Source organism: Corythoichthys intestinalis, chromosome 15 (genome assembly GCF_030265065.1).
Source record: "Corythoichthys intestinalis isolate RoL2023-P3 chromosome 15, ASM3026506v1, whole genome shotgun sequence".
NCBI lineage: Eukaryota > Metazoa > Chordata > Actinopteri > Syngnathiformes > Syngnathidae > Corythoichthys > Corythoichthys intestinalis.
In genome coordinates this window covers 36,365,830-36,386,853 of record NC_080409.1, presented here as the reverse complement: position 1 = coordinate 36,386,853, position 21,024 = coordinate 36,365,830, and the positions used below count along the sequence as shown (strand labels likewise).

General features: G+C 37.9%; 1 protein-coding gene across 4 annotated transcripts in view; it reads left to right on the top strand.

Annotated features, from left to right (window-relative positions):
• The first annotated feature begins 6,016 nt into the window (after positions 1-6,016).
• The window catches only part of mbip (MAP3K12 binding inhibitory protein 1), a 55,420-nt gene continuing 40,412 nt past the window's right edge, over positions 6,017-21,024 (top strand). Inside the window, exons 1-2 of one of the 4 annotated variants that reach the window (XM_057859516.1) lie at positions 6,088-6,112; positions 6,572-6,687. The gene's annotated coding sequence lies outside the window, so the exon portion shown is untranslated. The other 3 variants (XM_057859513.1, XM_057859514.1, XM_057859515.1) reach the window with 3 other exon arrangements.

Below are 21,024 nucleotides of genomic sequence, written 5' to 3'. Positions count from 1 at the left end.
CACCCCCAACTATTCGTCATGTATAATTATGTCAGCTTACCAAACAAACAAATAACAAAACAAAAAACAAAGCCATTTGAATGCTGCATTTATATTATCTCTCCCTCCCACACACGCACTACAATGGACTGTTCCACGACGACGGACTGAGTGGCGGAAAACACTCAGGTGACATGAAGTTCCGCTCTGAGACCCCCAATTTGGCCAAATTTCAAAATTGTCCGATATGCATGTGTGATACACAGGGGTGAAAGTGGCTAGAATTTCTTGCCAGAACTCTCCGACGTGAAGGTCGCCACAGAGCCAGAAATTTTATTTATTTAATTTTATTTTATTTTTTTCCCCATTTTTATTTTATTTTATTTTATTTTATTGGGGGGGGGGCAAACTTCTTAAACTACTGAAATGCAAAGAAAGCTGTTTTAGCACAGTTATTTCTATAACACATGCAAAAACTGATTTTCATTCAAAATGGTATTTTCTCAATGATTTGCAAAATAAAATGTAACAAAAACAGTAATAACCCCAACCTCCATCTCCTAATTTTTATTTTCCCTCATTTCCTCATATACTAAATGCCAAATCTCAATTTTAACTACTTAAGAACATAGGAAGTATATTAAAATTGAAGTTAATGTAAACATTTACTTTTTTTTTTTTTTTTTAAATAATAAAGATATAAGTAGCATACATTCAGAAAAATAAGTACAAATTACTTATATTATGCAGAGTGAAATGAAATATACTAGTATTTTGAATATTGCGCAAACATTTACTTTTTTATATCATAAGGAAATGGATAAGTAGCCTAACATAAATGAACAAATGTAGTCCAAAGTTCACATTGACAGCTAAGATGTTCTGAACCTCCCCATCAGAGCAAATAAAACTAAATATGATAAATAAGCCTCCTCAACTCTTTCATTGCTCACTAAATCCGCTTATTACCACCTAAAAAATATAACCAGAATTAAGGGGCTTCTGACTCAACAAGACATGGAAAAACTTATGCATGCATTCATTTTCAGCAGATTGGACTATTGCAACGGTATATTTACGGGTCTTGATAAAATATCAGTCAGGAGGCTGCAGCTAGTACAGAATGCTGCAGCCAGAGTCCTCACAAATACAAGGAAGCTGGACCACATTACACCGATTTTGAAATCGCTACACTGGCTTCCAGTGAGTCAAAGGATAGACTATAAAATACTACTGCTCGTCTACAAAACACTTAATGGCCTTGGACCAAAATACATGCTTGACTTGTTAGATTCCTATGAGACATCTAGACCCCTAAGGTCGTCTGGAACGGGTCTTCTGCATATTGTAAGAACATGAACCAAGCAGGGTGAGGCAGCATTTAGTTATTATGCTCCTCACCTCTGGAACAAGTTACCTGAACGTCTGAAGTATGTTCAAACTGTTAGCTCTTTTAAATCAGGGCTAAAAACGCTTTTGTTTAGCACTGCATATCCATAACTGGCTATATATTTCAATCTACCTGCTTTCTATTCCTCTTGTGCTTATCTCCATTGCTGATTTCAATTATTATTATTAGTAGTAGTTTTTGTTATATTTTTGTTTTATATTTATTTATTTATTTTTATTCTATTTGTGATTAAATGCGATCTTTTGTCTTGGTTTTTACGTTGTATTGATTTAAATGTGATTTTTATGATCTTCATGTGATGTAAAGCACTTTGAATTGCCTTGTGTTGAATTGTGCTATATAAATAAATTTGCCTTGCCTTGCCTTAAAGATTTGATCCATTTTATGTTGCATTGCCTTTTTTTGTCGCATCAATTCAACCATTTTTTTTTTTTTGCTGTTCCAGAAAACAATTTTTTTTTTTTTTGCTCTTCCAGCAAACATGCACATTTGAACCAATCAGAGCTAACTATCTCTGCTGATCACATGCCAGTATGTCAGCCAATTGAACAGATAAATGAGTCCAGGAGTTTTGCTTTGATGCGTGCATTCTCACATTGACGTGACTCATCATCAGCAGGCTCAGATAACTGCAGTAGCTGGGGAAACCTTCATGCCGTCCGTGGAATAAAAGAAAAAAATAAATATTGGTGGAAACGGATGACGCTACACAAGCACTTTATTATGCTTGTTGTTAACACTTGTGTATGTAAATCTGATGTTGGTAGATTGTTTTCTTCTTGGAGATGAAATGCATGTGTGGCTTCCTAGCATTTTTTTTTTTTTTTTTTAACATAGCATTTTGACAGTTGCCGTCATATTTTCGGAATCAAAGCACCGTGTACCGGAACAGCATTCCGGCCCTCAATCTTATACTAGAACAGCATTCCGGCCCTGAATCTTATACCGGAACTGCGTTCCTGACCGTTCTGGCCTACTTTCACCCCTGGTGATACATCATTGGAAAGCTTAAAATCTCAATTTTCTGGGGGAAGAAAATTTTTGAACAGGAGGGCATTTAAAAAAAAAAAAAAAATTTAAACAGCAAAACCCTATCTGGAGGCGAGAGCACGCGAGAGCAGAATTGCAGACGCCACGACTTTAACGATATATTATCGTGTACTTACCTTGTTTCGATTTAAAAACTCCATGTAGCATGTATCACCGAGTGTCAAGACACAGCTGTGAATGGCCAAAGCCGGATTTTTGGGGGATTTTACGGGTGAAACATGGTAATATAACAAGGGTCACGATGCAGAAATCGCAGACAACAAGAAGTGGTCGAGATGTTCTTTTTCATATACAGTGGGGAGAACAAGTATTTGATACACTGCCCATTGACAGTGTATCAAATACTTGTTCTCCCCACTGTATTTACCCTTTTAAATGTTATTTTTCAATTTTTCTTTGTTTGGATCGAATTTTTATCATCTAAAATATTTGGGAAAATGCGACAGTAACGAAAAAAAAAATACGGTACAGTTAAGCGATAGTTATGAGGTAGATATCCGTGACTTTTTTTACAGACGCCAATTTTTTCATTGTGATGTAATTTGTTTAAAAGTTTAAAATATGCGAGTGAATAATTTTTTAAAGTCGTTTTTCGACTAAATATTAGACATCAATTATTGATTCTAAGCTAAAATGATAGACATTTCAAATAATAAATATGATTACTTACCTTCTTTTTATGGATAGGTTGAAACAAAAGCGGTTGTGCGACGTCTGTAAACAGGGGTTTACAGGGTAAAACGGACAAATTAAAAATAGTTTGGGGGGCTTAATTCGCCATGAATCTATTTCAGCATATAGACATATTGTTCTATCAAACACAACAGTTCTTTTGGCTTAAAATACAGTAGTTTATTTTAAAGAGGGGTGCAAGAGCAGAAACGGCTTTTTCAGCCGTATCCGTGTTTTCCGCCATGAGTATCAGTCGCTTAGCTTCATTTAGCGCCGTTTAGCATCGCTTAGCTTCACTTAGCTGTTCGTTAGCTTCACTTAGCTCTCCCATGGTTTTCATGCCACTACGCTAGCTATTTTTACAGCTCATTTGCTACTTTGCACGTCAGCTATCGTTTATTTTAAACACATGAGCGAACGTGCTCTCTATGAGAGCCAAAGTGCAGTGAGTGAGGAGTTGAGAACAGGCCTCTAATGCCTCTTGTAACTTTCTTCTTCTTCACACCAAACATAAAATACACGACAGCACACCCTGTGGCGAAACAATGTAGTACAGTTCCAATCAGTCATACAATAACACTCAACAGCTGGTTAACAGCAAAAGCACATCATGGTCGTCAGATGAATAATGATTTCTGGAGTTAATCCCACATACTTCAGAATTAATATTATAATATGTTGAGTAAATACTACATAATACAGATTCTGCTCTAAGAATAGCTTTCAAATGACACTCTTCATGAAAAATATGATTGGTAATGAATAATTATTATAATTATTATACTACTATTATATATATTAGTATACTAAAATAATTTTGCTAGAATTTTATTTTAAGAATTGTTTTGAATAATGTTGGGTTAGGGTTAGGGTTAGTTCTGAATCTGTTTACTTTCCATTCTTTTGCACCTCATTGTTTATTTGTGATTAATTATTGTTACTTACATGATTATTTGTACTTTAATAAAGAATTTAAGTGTTCCAAAATAGTTTTGTTAATTAATAAGCGTCAACAAAAATTTCATTGCTAAATTAGTTTAAAAAAAAAAGAAAATTATTAGACTAGTCGATTATTCGTAAAACTAGTTGGCTGACTAATCAGGAGAAAATTTGTCGTTTAGGACAGCCCTAGTGTACCAGAACATATTTCCTCCACACCCTTCTCACCTTTTCAACCCCTGACCCATGAAGAGGGCCCCTGGATATGTTCGCCTTAGGCCCCTAAATTGCCAAGTCCGCCACTGCTGCCGAGGTAGTATTTTCACCCAGTTAGTGTTGTCCTTTTGTATAGACGCTTCAATATGTGCTCATCTGTCAATGTTAATTTGAAATAGTTGGAAACCTTTATTTATTTATTTATTTATTTTTTGGAGTAACATTTTTTGATTTTGCAGACGAAAACACTTTTTAGCAAACGACTAAAACTAGACGAAATTAGTCTTGATTTTTAGTCAACAAAAAGTAGACGAAGACAAACACATTGTGAGATGACTAAAATATGAGTATATAATAATATAAGTCCAAAAGACTAAGACTAAGACGAAAATTAAAAGGACTGCCAAAAAAAAAAATACTGGTGATTGAGCTATAACGTATAAGTGCAACTTTTGGGTGTTAATGGCATTTGATTTCATGTTGAAGTTTTTTATTTTGAAGTTTGTTGACTTATTTTCTGAGAAATACTGTACAGCTACAAAATCCTTTATCACTTTGCTGAGAATCCCAAAGGTACTATAACCGTATTTTTCGGACTATAAGTTGCAGTTTTTTTTTCATAGTTTGGCTGGGGGTGCGACTTATACTCTGGAGCGACTTATATGTGAAATTATTAACATTATGATATCATTTCACATGTTATTTTGATGTTTTGGAGTGACACAAATGGTTTGGTAAACTTGTTAGCATGTTCTTTATGCAAGAGCTTTCTGAATAACTCTTAATAGCTATGTTACGTTAACATACCGGCCACGTTCGCATTTTGTTGTTCATGCATCATGTAACATTATCATACTGTACACTTTTTCAGCCTGTTGTTCTCTATTGTATTTTTATTTTAAATTGCCTTTCAGGATGACATATTTGTTCTATGTGTTGGATATAATCAAGTAAATTTCCCCCAAAAATGCGACTTATACTCCGGTGCGACTTATATGTTTTTTTCCCCCTCTTTATTGTGCATTTTTGGGCTGGTGCGACTTATACTGAGGTGAGAGTTATAGTCGGAAATATACAGTACAACAATACTGAATTTTAGTTTATTGTTTTTGTTTAACTTTTAAAAATTTTTTTTTATTGACATCCTTTAATTCTTTAAAAACAAAAAACAAGAAGCACTGAATCTCACTACCTGGGCTATAAACTTTTCATGAATTTTGTTCTGTTGATAATGTGATTTAGTTTCACAGTGGGACCAAAAAAAATGTGATAAATGTCATGTTTTAATTAATAGTTACATGGTTTAACATCATAAATGGTTTTGAGAACTTTTGCGTTAGAGTTCTAATTTGATGAGTTTCAAGCTTAATGTCTTTTTTTTTTTCACGATACAGTGGATTATCATGATAAATTTCTTGATAGAATTAAAATGATAAGTTACACATTAAAACACAATATCACATTATAACATGATAACCTTCAGGTTTTAACACAATAAATATCATGTTTAAGTTCAGTACAATAAATGTCATGCTTTACATAAGTATTATGTTTGAACGTGATCAATTTAATACTTTAATGCATGATAAGCAGTGTTGCCCCGATACACCAATATGACATCATCGGGTAGTACTAAGACATGATGGTTCGAAATATGTATTTTTCGAGATTTATTCCCCAACCTCCAGTTGCCCTACACAAGATGGCCCCGGCTACGCACACAGCTGTTACCCTTGTCACCCTTCCCAAGATGGCTGTCATCTAATGAACACTGCTGAAGAGGATAACGAAGAAGAAGTAGAAAACAAAGAAGAAAACGAGAAAGAGAAAGAGACAGGTAGCAAGGTGGGTAAAAATGGCTAAAAGTCACTGAATATGCTTTGGTAAGATGGACAATATTGGAGTTAAATCCTGTCATTTTTAAACTTTTTTTTTTTTTTTTTTTCCCTCAAAGTATACTCTGGTAAAAGTTAAACGTTTTCATTTAACAGTCATATTTTCAATGTATGGGTTTTTACTTTAGATGGGCCACGATTTGGTGTTTTATGAACACTAACAATAACATTAACATGACCATCTATAAAGATTTTAGCTTTGTTAGAAGGAGGAAAAACAATGAAAAGTAGGCTAGCAAACTTGAGTGTTTTGCTAGCAAAGGTGATTAGCACATGAGCTAAGCTAATGTACTAGTAATGGCACTGACTGTGAACCTAATACGATTGCTGTGGACACTTTTTTTCCCCTTTGCCGCGCGATTTATATGCTATTGCTTTCATTTTAATTTATACATTGCCTTTTTTGTAGATTTTACATCGTAATAGCTCTGCAAGCTTATCTGCAGATCTACTGACTGACACAAAGGACGTCTTCAAGGAACATTTGATTTATGTTTTTACGTCCACCTATTTTCCAAGATTGTGGTAGGACAACTAAAGATTTATTTTTGTTTGCCGTCGGAACAGTTCTTATTTTTTTCCTTCCCTTAGATTCAGGACTTATGATGTGCCCATGGTTCAGGCTTGATACCAACTTGGACAAACATTAAAAAAACATTTTGAGAGGAATTGATGTTTCAAGTTTTAGAGGAGTTTATTCATTCAAAAAATGTACTGGTTAACTCTGTATTGTTGTTTTTCCAGTTTCACTAAGGTTTTTAGGCAGGACTTACTTTACATTCAAGTGAATACACAGGAGTATAGCACTTAAAGAAAAAAAAAAAAAACAAGTACAGGTAGTCCTCGGGTTATGACGGGCTCGACTTACGCGATTTCGACTTAATAGCAAACTGTAGCTCTAAACTTAATTACAAAAACATACGCAAACATATATTAGCTGAAAAAAATTACAGCCTAACGTGGGACAAACGAGAGGGCAGCTGTCCTATATCGATGTCAGACTAGCCTCCTACTCAGTCATAGAAGCCAAGGCGACAGTCAATGCTGCCAGCAGAGGGCAGTGTAACCTCTATCATTAGACAAAAAAAAATTACTTTTGACTTTTTGGATAGTTATTCCGACTTACGAGGAAATTCGGGTTACGTCGCCAGCGTGGGAACAGAACTTGTTCGCAACCCGTGGACTACCTGTGCAATATTTTGTATACTTAAAGGGACAGAGTTAGTCACTTTTTTTACTGGCAACTGCCACCTCCAGCCAAAAGCGTAACTGCAGCCAGTGTTAAAAACGTAAAAACGGCAAACGTGATTGCTTACTGTTAGTTATTTATGTGGGTTAGGAAAGTGTTTTTGCCAAGTGGACACAGCTACTGCCTCGAGGACGAGCGTGGATGTGGACAGGTGCATGTTGTCCCAGAGTTTTCGACCCAAACTCTCTTTTCAAGGGTAGAAAAAGGGCTTTTTGGGGCACTCTCAGTTAATATGTCAGAGCTCTGTGTACTCATCCGGGCATTAGTGCAGAATGCATGGAGCACAAAAGTACAGTGGTATCTCGACATACGATCGCTTTGACACACAATCTTTTTGACATTCTACATTAAATTTGACTCGCCATTTGTTTCTATATCCGAGGACACGCTCGAAATATGACGATTTATGACAGCGCCATAGTTTCTTTGTTTACCCGCAAGACGGACGCTTGGCAGATTTTCTTGCGAGAGAAATCAACATGGGTTTCAACAATGTTAGTGTTGGTGGTGAAAACAAGGAAAAAGGTGAGGCTTACCACTGAAGTGAAGATGGAAATGATAGAAAAATATGAGCATGGTGTGCCGTCATGACGGCCGTAGAATGTCTACGATCCTGACGGCCCTCCTCCGACCTCCGTTTGCTAATCTTTATAAGTTAACGTGACCATTATTATTGTGTTAACATTGCCAAAAAATCGCCAGCTTCGTCAGGTTTTTAATTATTTCAGAACTTGTGCAACAAAGTGAAAGTAAAATGTCCTCTCTCACCCTGTCAAGTCAGCCACGCGGTGCGTTCAGGTACACCACGTACAACACATCCGCCACATTACAACCCGATGTGTTACATTATTAGAGGTATTATCATTACTATTATTATTATTCCAATTTTTATTCATGATTTATTTGTTTTGATCTGTGTAATTACTATTTGCAATTTCGGGCTGCGGAACGAATTAATAGAATTAAAATGTATTGTAAATGTATGTATTAAAATCCTCCTCGACATAAGACCATTTCAACTTACAAACAAGGTCCTGGAACAAATAAATTTCGTATGTAGAGGTACCACTGTATTTTAAATCAACTCTAAAAATTCTGTATAATAAAAAAACAAACAAAAAAACTGTGACATCGGTACAGTATCCACATCAACCAATACCACACAGCCAATAATCGGTGTAGGACGCATTTTTAACAATACAAATTTTAACAAGATAAATTTCATGTTTTGCTTTAACGTGACATATTATACACAATACACGAAAAAGATACTTTTTTCTTTTGATATAATGTTAAAATGTGATGTTTCATTTTCGCATTTGGTGAAACAAAACAAAGCAATTCTTTTCAACACAATTTTTTTTCTGGTGGCACCATAATACAGTATATCTGTACAGTACCTAATAAGGGTGTCACGGTACATGTATTTTTATTGAACCGTTTCGGTACGTGGTGTACAGAACGAGTTTCTGACGTAATGTAACCCTTACTTTTCGAGGCTGTGAGTCGATCGGGTTACAGTTTCTTTGTGTAGATTATATTTACTTCATCTTCTCTATTATAATGAGGACCAACACGGTAGGACAGTATAACCCAGAAACGTCAACGGCGTGACAACGTGGCCGCCGCGAGAACGCAGTGAAACGTAGGCGTTAAAGTCAATCAGCCAATGCACACCAGTCACAGGGCGGCGGCGTGTTAGACGCGTCCCAGAAGCGGCTCAACACGACGCACGCGAAAAGAACGGCAGAGTTTATTATTTGATGCGAGACGCGACCCTCCTGCGTCAACACTACTACCGGTAGCTAGGATCGGGCAGACCGGAAGTCACTCGTGTAAAAATACGGTGGATGCGGTCGATTTTCAAACTAATATGCAATCGTAACCCACTTTTTGAGTCCACCAGATCTCTTGAGTGATACATCGGAGCACAGTTGACTTGTCTTTGTTGATTTACTGCTGTCTTCTCTGCTATCATAATAACAAACACGGACCTGTGTTCAATACAAAACCCTACTACCACAACAAAACAAGTAGGAACTAATATTCACATAGTAACTAAAGTTATACAACATTTAAATCAAATAAATTGAAATGAGCTAAAACACCCATAATTAAATAATAAGAATAATACACAGATCCTGCTTACACAATTAAATTTATTAATTTCTGTGTGGCGCTTCAACTTGAGAAAATCCACCAATGAAGCTTTTGAAAACCGTTCATAAGAAAAAACGATTCATTGAGGCATTTCGTTAGTAAAAAACATGTTAAAATCTTTGTCATTGGGATTGCTTTTGTCTTTCTTCCTTCTTCCTTCTTCCTTTCTTCCTTTCTTCCTTCTTTCTTCCTTTCTTCCTTCTTTCTTCCTTTCTTCCTTCTTTCTTTCTTCTTCCTTCTTCCTTCTTCCTTTCTTCCTTTCTTTCTTTCTTTCTTTCTTTCTTTCTTTCAGAAAAGAAAGCTGACCAATACGCGGGGTCTGAAAGGCAAATTTTTGTTGGATTATCTTTAAATACCTGCTACTTTTTGAGCAGAATTCTAGCTTTGTTTAGGCTAATGTTCCTGTTGTTGAAAGCACCAAGGTGTGTAATAAACAACTAGCACATTTATTTTTTGCATTTTATTTTCTTACTGTACCGAAAATGAACCGAACCGTGACCTCAAAACTGAGGTACGTACCGAACCGAGATTTTTGTGTACCGTTACACCCCTAGTACCTAATGTTGTGACTGCTAAATCCCATATCAAGTTATCCAACTACATTAAGCGGATTTTCATATTGGTCCATGGCTGCATTCAAAATGAATGAAGCTATAGTCTTCTGAGTTCTCTTCTTTTTCTGCCGGAACCCTGAATGTCCCGCGGGCCACCCGTTGCTGCCATGCGAGTAAATGATGGGTTGCAGTGAGCCCCAACACACAAAAAGCCTCGAATGTTTCAACACAATATGCAATCAAGATCCCCCAAACCGTGACAGCTTAATAAGGTCTGGCTCGGCCGGCGTCATGATCCGAGCTGAGAAAAGGCGCAAATGTCCGTTTAACCCCCAGCGAGGACCACCCCCCGAGGTTCTGGTTAAATAGGGTCCCGCGTTAGGACCTGTTGAGACTTCACATATTTTCTTCTACGGCCTGCAGAGGATTAGCTAGGAAGGGGAGGGGGCCCTCCTCCCTCCTCTGCCTTAATGAAATATGTCATTAGGAGGAATTCATGTGACACAAAAGGGGCGACAGTCAGGGAAAAAAAAAAAGGTTGCCTAATTATATAGTTTGCCCTGGCAGAGGCTGCAGGCAGGTGGCTGGTCCATCATGCAAATGGCTGCGCCGGCGCAATTAGCCTCTGGCAGCCGCCTCAATTAACAATTAGCTAACATGCAATTCTGACGCGACACGCTCCCACCGTCTCCTTTTAGGCTCGATTGTGGCGGCAGATTTTTCAATTGCTCCGTAGGAGACACGCTTTTCTTAATGTGGTCAATTTGAGGGCGCAATGAACGCAAGTCGACTGCAAAGCAGAACTTTTTACAAGTTTTAAAAGAGAAATATGCTGTGTATAATGTTGATGTCTAATGAAAAGCATGTTTATTATGATTTTTTTCTGATTGGCCGCCATTCACGGCAATAGATGTCCAATCCATTTGGATAGGGATCTCTGGTCTGTCAGTTTCAGTGGAAGCGAATGAGTTAAATAGCTGCTGTTCATACTTTTCATAGTTGAGAATAGGAGTGGGAACCTCTTGGTAACTCACGATATGATACGATTTGCGATACAACACTCACGATAACGATCTGACAATATGGCGATGCAACGATTATCGATACATTGGTCAGGAAATCATTCTAGGATATTCTACAAACAACTGATAAACAGAAAAACAAGCTTCTGCTGTGAATTGGTTTGACTTTATCACTAGTAGACGTCCAATCCATTTGAACTGGGAGGGTGAACGTATGTTCATTCGCTGCCATCCCTCCAACTTCAAACGGATTGAACGTCTATGGCAGTCAGTGGCAGCCAATGCCAGGCAATGAGGTAATTTTGGGCCATTTAAGGTCATTTTCCTGTAGATTTTCAGTTACCGTAATTTCCTGAATATAACGTGCACTTTTTTTCCTCAAAATCAACTTGTAAAATCATGGTGCGCATTATACACGGGTAGAGGGATGGAGGCAGAAATACACTCACCGACCACTTCATTAGGTACACCATGGACCCCCTTTTGCCTTCAGAACTGCCTCAATTCTTCGTGGCATATATTCAACAAGGTGCTAGAAGCATTCCTCAGAGAGTTTGGTCCATATTGACATGATGGCATCACACAGTTGGTGCAGATTTGTCGGCTGCACATCCATGATGCGAATTTCCCGTTCCACCACATTCCAAAGATGCTCTATTGGATTGAGATCGGATGACTGTGGACGCCATTTGAGTACAGTGAACTCATTGTCATGTTCAAGAAACCAGTTTGAGATGATTCCAGCTTTATGACATGGCGCATTATCCTGCTGAAAGTAGCCATCAGAAGTTGGGTACATTGTGGTCATAAAGGGATGGAAATGGTCAGCAACAATACTCAGGTAGGCTGTGGCGTTCCAACGATGCTCAATTGGTACCAAGGGGCCCAAAGAGTGCCAAGAAAATATTTCCTACAGCATTACACTACCACCACCAGCCTGAACCGTTGATACAAGGCAGGATGGATCCATGCTTTCATGTTGTTGACGCCAAATTCTGACCCTACCATCTGAATGTCGCAGCAGAAATCGAGACTCATCAGACCAGGCAACGTTTTTCCAATCTTCTATTGTCCAGTTTCGATGAGCTTGTGCAAATTGTAGCCTCAGTTTACTGTTCTTTGCTGAAAGGAGTGGAACCCGGCGTGGTCTTCTGCTGCTGTAGCCCATCTGCCTCAAAGTTTGACGTACTGTGCGTTCAGAGATGCTCTTCTGCCTACTTTGGTCGTAACGGCTGGTTATTTGAGTCACTGTTGCCTTTCTATCAGCTCGAACCAGTCTGGCCATTCTCCTCTGACCTCTGGCATCAACAAGGCATTTCCGCCCACAGAACTGCCACTCACTTGATATTTTTTCTTTTTCGGACCATTCTCTGTAAACCCTAGAGATGGTTGTGCGTGAAAATCCCAGTAGATCAGCAGTTTCTGAAATACTCAGACCAGCCCTTCTGGCACCAACATCCATGCCACGTTCAAAGTCACTCAAATCACCTTTCTTCCCCAAACTGATGCTCGGTTTGAACTGCAGGAGATTGTCTTAAACCATGTCTACATGCCTAAATGCACTGAGTTGCCGCCATGCGATTGGCTGATTAGAAATTAAGTGTTAACGAGCAGTTGGACAGGTGTATACAGGAGTGTGTGTGTGTCAGAGGTTGCACTAGACTTTTTCGTTGTCTGTCATTTTGACTGACAGGGTCATAAAAATCCGGTCATAATCTATTTTTACCAGTCACTTAAATTTTTAAAATGACTATATCTTGATGCATAATATAAAGTAACTAACATTAGTGCAGTCATGGATTACAGTAAGCAGGCCAGTGCTGTGTTTCCATATATATTTTTATTATATTATGTATATACAGGATATATATATATATTTCCCCCCCCCAAGTGGGACCTTCCATGATTCTAATACATTTATTAATAATAAAATATTATATAATTCCATTATTTATATATATATATATATTTTTAAAATGCATTATGATTACTAAATAAAAATGCACGTTGATACGACGCACATAAAGGCAACTTCATTTAAAAAAAAAAATCGTTAGAAAGGTGTATGGACTTACAATCCGCTAGCTTGTTGTTTCTTGTTGTCTTCCGAAATACACCTGGGTGACGGCGCGTAAAGTGTTCGTTCATAGACGACGTGCTACCGTGGTATGCGAGCTCAGCTTAGCAAAAAGAGTACACACAGTGGTGGCACCCTCCATATTTTCCTTGAAATAATTTCAGGCTCTGGCTAGTCTGGTCCGCTTTTTTGGCTTTATGCCGCTTTCACCGTGTTACCAATTCTGCCCTTCTTAGTAGTTGGCGGTGTTTTCAACTGCTCGCCGCAGTGAGGAGTGAACCAGCGATTCACTTGATTCGTTGTCATCCTTCATCCTCCACTGCACCAGTCCCTCTTTTTTCACCTCTTTTATCAACACCATCGTCGTTTTGGGGCTTTTTGAAGAAACTTCGGACACTCAGTTGCCTTGACATTTTTCTGAGTAAGGCCAACGACGTCATGCATCAAGAGAGACAATAGCTAATTAATATGCTCACTCGCCACCCTGTGGTCTGGGGCGTGAATTGCAACCTGTCAAAATTTCAGATGGACTTCAGTTTTTTCCGTCACCGTTTTAAAAAACCGGTCAACGACGGAAAATATTCGGTTAACGCGACCCCTGGTGTGTGTGTATATACATATATATATATATATATATATATATATATACGTATATAAAGACAGATTTTTTTAATTGACACGGCTAGGGATGGGAATCGAAATCCGATTCCAATTCGGAACCGGTTCCGAGTGTCTCGAGGCCTCGACATCACAATGAAAAAGCCTTAACGATCCCTTTAACGATTCCTAAAGACGCGTATTACGTCGTGACGTGTCTTGTTGTCCAGACGCATCAAACTAGCATGGCGCCAAGAACCACTCGCTCCAAAGTTTGACTACACTTCACCAGGAAAGAGTGTGAAAAAAAAGGTTACAGCAGGTAAGCACGAGCATTGCCGCCATAAACATAACAATGACAGCACGTAGGTTCAAACGCTCGAAAGTGTGTCTTCACTTCACGAGGAAAAATTACAAAAAAGCGACTTGCAGTCATTGCAAGGTGGAGATAACTGCATCGGGAGGGAATATGACTGTGCTGTCCTCACAGAGAGGCTAAGGCTCAGTCCTGGCTATACAGCTAGCTAAACTCCCAAATGACGATGCAGAAGACGTTGGTATAATTTGCTGACTTTATTCAACCATCACTTGAAGAGTGAAACTAAGAATAGAAATGAAACAAATCAATTCCGTCCCCAATAACAAACAGGTTTGCATCAACGTAAATCAGGGATGATTAGCTGCTAATAACAGTAATAGCAAATGGTTAGCATTCGTTCGCTAGCATTAGCATATCGTTCAAACCATTACACAACTGGATTTAAGTGTCCGATCGCGAGTGGAAACACAACAACACAAAAGATGATACATACAGGCGTTGCCTCTGTAGATATTAACATTAACAAAGAACGTAGGCTCGTAGAAGTGTTTCCCTCTCTCACTAACTAGCTCACTCGCTTGGATGCGGCATTTCTTCTTCAGGTGTAAGCGCGCTCTTCTTCACGTGAGCGCGTTCTTCTTCGCGTGAGGAAGCGCAAGGGCGCCCCCACTTGAGCATGTAAGCGCCACAAAAACTAAAAGGCATGCATTTCAATGTAATGGACCTGGTAAATAATACAGGTTAACCCAGTGGTCCCCAAACTGCGGCCCGCGGCCCAAATACGGCCAGCCTCCACATTTGGTCCGGCCATTTTGAATTTTTTTTTTCTCAATCGTGTTATTTATTTCCTGGCCTTTTCCTTGAAGAATTCAGAGAGGGTTATTTGGTTATTATCTATTTAATCAATACTGTTTTTATTATTAATTATTATTGTTATAAAGAATCCAGAAAGGGTTATTTGATTGTGGCTTTCTGAAAAACAATAATTTTTTACATTTATGCACTTCTGCAATCGTCACACTTTTTTCTGTTACAAACTGACCCCGGCCCCTCATCAGAGAAGGGAAAAGTTATGTGGCCCTCACAGGAAAAAGTTTGGGGACCCCTGCTTTAACACATATTGCCAAAGGCAGAACAACAACCTATCTGCCAATATATACCAATATTTTTTATTTCTATTTGATAAATGTTTCAGTAAAATGTTACACAATCTTGTGTATTTGCCTCTTATTGCCACAGTTAACATTGAGGCTTTGGGCCTCTTTTGATCTCGTTGTGAGTTTGTAAGGTTGTGACTTCTGATTAAACAAACTCAATGCCAATCAAAACGTTTGTTGTTCTTTCCCCCCAAATTAGAATCGATAAGAGAATCGATAAAGAATCGAATCGTTAAGCAATATCGATAATGGAATTGGAATCGTAAAAATCCTATCAATTCCCATCCCTAGACACGGCCATGTTGTGTTGAAGAAAACGTATGCGGCGATCCGTTGCTGACCATTACGGTGCATGACGTCACCATTTTGTTTCGGTAATACTTCACTCTGATTGGTTGAATGATTTCGTCTGTGTTAAATTCTGCTTTTTTCCACTCTTCATAAAGCACAGAATTTAGTTTCTTGAGCTCATTTGAGTCAACGTTTATTGCAACTCGGCAACTCTGACCAAAACAAACGTAACACAACACAGACTTCCTGTGTCAGTTAACTATATCTGTCCCTCGGGAAACTCAAACCCAAATAACAATAGTTCCTCTTCTTACAGTGTACAGAGATGCGTTCTTTCGGATTTCCGACTTCAGTCCTCACTTTTATTTTAACGTATCAATCCATGGAAGAAACATTTATTCATAATGATGAAACGAGCAAGTTATACAGCAGTCTTCAAAAGAAAAGTCTCATCTGTTTTGTTTTCTCCTGGATTCTGGTAAGTTGGAGAAGTTGTCAGATCATATTATTTCCGTACATATTGTCAGTTTACGGTAATGTTTTGAACTACCAATGTGCTATGCTTGTGCTGTGTTTCACCAGTCAGTAAAATTATTGGTGCTAAAATTAGGGTGTGCGTTATACACGGGTACAGCAATTTCCCCTAGATTTTACAACTAAATTAGGGGTGCGCATTATACACGGGTGCGCCTTATATTCGGGAAATTACGGTACTTCCTGTTGATTTTTGGGGTATTTTATGGGTCACTTCCTGTTTATTTTGAGTTACAGAACAGGAAGTGACCTGGGAATCACCCAAATGAAAAGGCAGTGACTCAAACTCAACAGAAAATGACCTGTAAATGCCCTTAAATGAACACCAAGTGGCCTGTAAATGCCCTGAAAATCGGACAGAATGACTGTGAATGCTCTGGTTTCGAATGAACGAACATTCCCAGTCTTAATGGATTGGGCATCAAGCACCGTCAATGGCAGCCTTAGAGTTAACTGAGACACAATTATGGTGGAAGAATTTGGTAGCAACTTGTTGGTTCCTTTTTTATTTTTTTAAACATTGACACCTTTTTGAAACGATATCTCGATTAAAGGCAGGAGCATATCGATAACCTTTACAAAGTATCACGATATATCACCAGTTCGATATTTTGTCACACCCCGAAACAACATATAATGGAACGAAGGATTGAAGGAACAATGGTATGATGGGAGGAAAGAAGGACAAAAGGACTGAAAAATGGAAGATACGTAGGAAGGAAGGACGAAAGGAAATAACAAAGAACGAATCAAGAGAAAATGAAGGATATAAGATTGAAACTAAGGAAGGGAAGAAAAAGAATGGAGGAAGGAAGGAAGAAGGTTACAACGGAAGGAAAAAAAGGATGACGGGAGGAAGTAACAATGAATTAAGTAATGAGGGAAGGATGGAAAGAAAAAGTCTGAAGAAGCAAAGGAAGATGGAAAGTACAAAGAATGGAAGAAGTGATAAAGGGAGGATGTAACAGGGTGAATCAAGCTCAAATAGAAGGAATGATGGATGAAGGAATAATAGAACAAGAGCTGATGAGAGGAAGTGAGTAAGTAATAATAGGACCTTTGAATTTTTCATTTGAAATAAATTTGGAGGAAATTATACATCTAAATAAAACAACAACTCCACAACATATGGCGGAAAACACTCAGGTGACTTGAAGTTCCGCTCTGAGACCCCCAATTTGGCCAAATTTCCAAATTGTCCGATATGCATGTCTGATACATCATTGAAAACAGGAGGGCATTTTAAAAAAAAATGCTCTCACCCCTATCTGGGGGTGAGAGCACACGAGAGCAGAATTACAGACGACATGCCTTTAACAAGATATCGCGTACTTACCTTGTTTCGATCCAAAAACTCCACGTAGGATGTATCACTGAGTGTCAAGATACAGCTGTGAATGGCCACAGCTGGATTTTTGGGGGATTTTATGGGTTAAACATGGTAATACAACAAGGGTCGTGATGCAGAAATCGCAGACATCAAGGAGTGGTCGAGACTTTCTTTTTCATATATTTACCCTTTTAAACTTTTTTTTTTCAATTTTTCTTTGTTTGGATCGATTATTTATCATCTAACATATCGGAGAAAATGCGACACTAACAAAAAACATACAATTAAGCGATAGCTATGTGGTAGATATCCATGACTTTTTTACAGATGCCATTTTTTCTTTGTAACATGATTTGTTTCAAAGTTTAAAATATGTGAGTGAATAATTTTTTTAAAGTAATTTTTTTTTAAACAAAATATTAGACATCAATGATTTTAAACTAAGAATGACAGACATTTTGAATAATAAATATAATTACTTACCTTGTTTTCATGGCTGGGCTGAAACAAAAACGGTTGTGCGACGTCTGTAAATGGGGGTTTTCAGGGTTAAACGTAAAAATTAAAAATAGTTCTGGAGCTTAATGCACCATGAATCTGCTATGGCAGCATATAGACATGTTGTTCTATCAAACACAACAGTTGTTTTGGCTTAAAATACAGCAGTTTCTTTTAAAGAGGAGTGCAAGAGCAGAAACTGCTTTTTCAGTCTTGTCTGTGTTTTCCGCCATATGCTTTTTGATGAACAGACACAAGAAAAACATACATTTCTAAACTTTGGTGCTATTGAATTTGTAAAAGTAACATTAGGAAAATTGGCTTTATTATAGTTATTTAGCTATTTTTCCAGATTTAAAAACAAAATATAACTTTTTTTCACCAAGCGTCAGTTAAAAACACATTTCCGCAAGGTTTCATGACTAAAGAAGGAGTAATGTTGCTTTAATTGTGGCCAGACCGGACCACATGCTGCGTCTTGGGGTTGTGCTTTTCTAACCCTTCCACCGATCCCCCCTGCCCGCCCATGGCCTCGGTTCTTCGCCCCCTCCCCGGCCCACCCACACGCTCTCATTATTCCCGCTGGCCTCCGACATGACACGGGAACAAAGTAGACATTAAGCGACATTAAAGCCGGGGATGGAAGTAATCAGGAAGCCGTTATCTCTAAATGAAGCCAAACACATGCACGGTGATACACACAGGCGCTAATCAATAGAGGCCCCCCCCTCGGACAAAAGGGGAGGCGGATTCGGCTAGGCTGGGGTCGGTCTGCGTGTCCCCTCCTCTCCCACAAATCAATTACAATGCTTGTTTGCTTTGACAGTCTATTTCCATTAATTACGTCTTCATTAAAAGTAATTTACCGAGACAACATTAAGAAGAACTGAAGCTTACGGGATTATATGGGAGCTATAGGCTGCCCCGATACGGCCCCCATTGGACAGCACCTTTACACACAAAATACAACACAGGAAATCTTGGCAAGATTGTTCGGGTTTTGGGACATGTAATATTTATAAGTTAAACGCTGAGTTAAACTTTTAAAAACTTGACTGAAAAGAATCAAGACTCCTCTTTATTGGCCAAGGATGTTAAAAAAATGTGCCTTTGCGAGTTTATGCCATTTTAGTTCAACAGTAAACAAGCATTATATGAATAATATCCGTTGTGCAAAGATCGCACTGAGCTGAATAATACTAAGTAACAGTAGGCGTGTAAATCGACAATTTAATGACAGCTAGGGTCAGGATATCACTTGCATTTCATTTAAAGTTGAGTTGTCCAATAATGACTTTTTAACCGATATCCCGATATTGTCCAATGCCAAAAACCCGATACTGATATCAAACCGATACCGATATACGCGCTTGTGGACTTAACATAGTATGGCTAATTGTATTGTAAGATCCCACTGGATGCTTTAATAATGATAATGCCCACATAAGAAATCCCAGGCATCGTAGTTGGGAGACATCTAATGGTCAGAAAGCATAACTGCTGTGCTAAGCTGTGACCAGTCCTTGTACAAAGGCGGAAGAATTCTACATTCACTTTAGAGGCAAAAAGGTGGAAAAAGTGCCTATATTGAACACCTATATTCAGTTTATAATTCATTATTTTTCAATCATCTATTGTTCATTTAATTTGTGCACCTTGAACACAAATGGTCTGCTCACATTACAACTCCCAAGTTTAGAGACATTTAATGGTCAATAAGCAGAACTGCTGTGCTATGACCACCCCTAGTAGAAAGGCAGAAGGCTTCTACATTCACTTTAAAGGCACCATGCATATTGGCCCAAAACCAATAATGAAAAACCAATGTCGATTTTATCGATATCATTTGAAAATGCTTTAAAATACAATTGGCTACTCGATAATATCGGACAACCCTAAAGCAAATAAAAATACAAAGCAATTTTAATGTTTTGAAAATTTTGTACCACAAAGATTTCACACGTCAGAAAGGAAACCATTATTTTGAACAAAACTGCTAATGTATAATAAACCTGCTGTCATTGAGGTCTACAGAAATCGGAATATTTGCTGTTTGTTTTTCTCTTTTTTTTAACAACAAAACAATTAAAAATAGAATATAATAAAATTCATACTCTTTAAAGATGTAAACAATATTTTTTAGAAGTATTTTATCTTTTTTTTTTTTAATTAATAATAATAATATGATAATGATATGTACACATTTAAAACAGTAAGTCACATTTCATCGTTTGTCCCACATGACACACACAACATTGTTACTAGGGCTGTCAAAATTATTGTGTTAACGGGCGTTAATTAATTTTTTAAATTAATCACGTTAAAATATTTGACGCAATTAACGCATGCACTGAATGACCAGCTCGCACATTGCCTCAAACAGATTACAATGAGGCCGTTTATGGACATTAAGAGTGAAGAGAATGCCACTGGCCGCTTGGGGGCAGCGCCGTTCCATACTAATGTTATTTCTTCTAAACGTGGGAGAATTAGTAGTTGTGAGATGTTTATGCTGTATGCACAATGCAATGCAAATTGCTATTTGTGCTCCACACATATTTCGGTAAGTTTTCTTTCTTTTAGTGGCAATTATGTGTCTTTTGTTGTATTTTGGGTAAGATATGTGCAGAGATATATACAGTGGGTAGAACAAGTATTTGATACACTGCCAATGCATTGGCAGTGTATCAAATACTTGTTCTCCCCACTGTATATCTTATAAAGGCGAGTGGACACAGCGTTCTTTGGACCGCGCCGTTTATTGGCATAAGCTTCTCCTTCACAACAAACATATGTATCGTTTAGTGAAAGCACAACAAAAAGAATATTCCTATCTCTCTCCAAAAAAATAATGTTCACAAAAAGAAAAGCACTTCAGTCTATAGTAATGAGGCCTTATTCTCACAGTTAAACAACAATGCAAAATGAACTGGCCTTCCATATCAAAATAGCTATGCAAAATACACGTAAAATTTACTCAGACTTTGGTCACTCTATTCTTATTATTGTTATTTTTAATCTTCTTATTATTATTTTATTAACTCTACTTTTGATGGAAAATTTTACAAATTTTA